Raw genomic sequence first — 223 nt, 5'->3', positions numbered from 1 at the left:
CACACCGAAAAGGAAATTGAACGAATTTGAATCTGGACGAGATTATATCGTGTCCCTCTGTCCTTTGTCAGATAGAAACACCGGAGAGACGGCGTGCTTCAGCCGATAAAGGCGAGGTTCATTGTTCTGCGTTTCACAGACCGATAGCCAAGTGCCACAAAGTGTCCAAGATGTCACATTGTGTCACGGGAGAAATAGAGGGTGACTAGATAGACAGATTGGA

The 223-nt window shown here is 46.6% G+C and overlaps 1 protein-coding gene across 1 annotated transcript in view; it reads right to left on the bottom strand.

Moving 5' to 3' along the window:
* The window catches only part of LOC119585817 (carbonic anhydrase-related protein 10-like), a gene marked incomplete at its 5' end in the record, with an annotated part of 34,669 nt that overhangs the window by 4,034 nt on the left and 30,412 nt on the right, over positions 1-223 (bottom strand).

This window comes from Penaeus monodon, chromosome 20 (genome assembly GCF_015228065.2).
Source record: "Penaeus monodon isolate SGIC_2016 chromosome 20, NSTDA_Pmon_1, whole genome shotgun sequence".
NCBI classification, from domain to species: Eukaryota; Metazoa; Arthropoda; class Malacostraca; order Decapoda; family Penaeidae; genus Penaeus; species Penaeus monodon.
The sequence above is the reverse complement of the archived record's forward strand: the minus strand, read 5'-3'. Positions and strand labels throughout refer to the sequence as shown.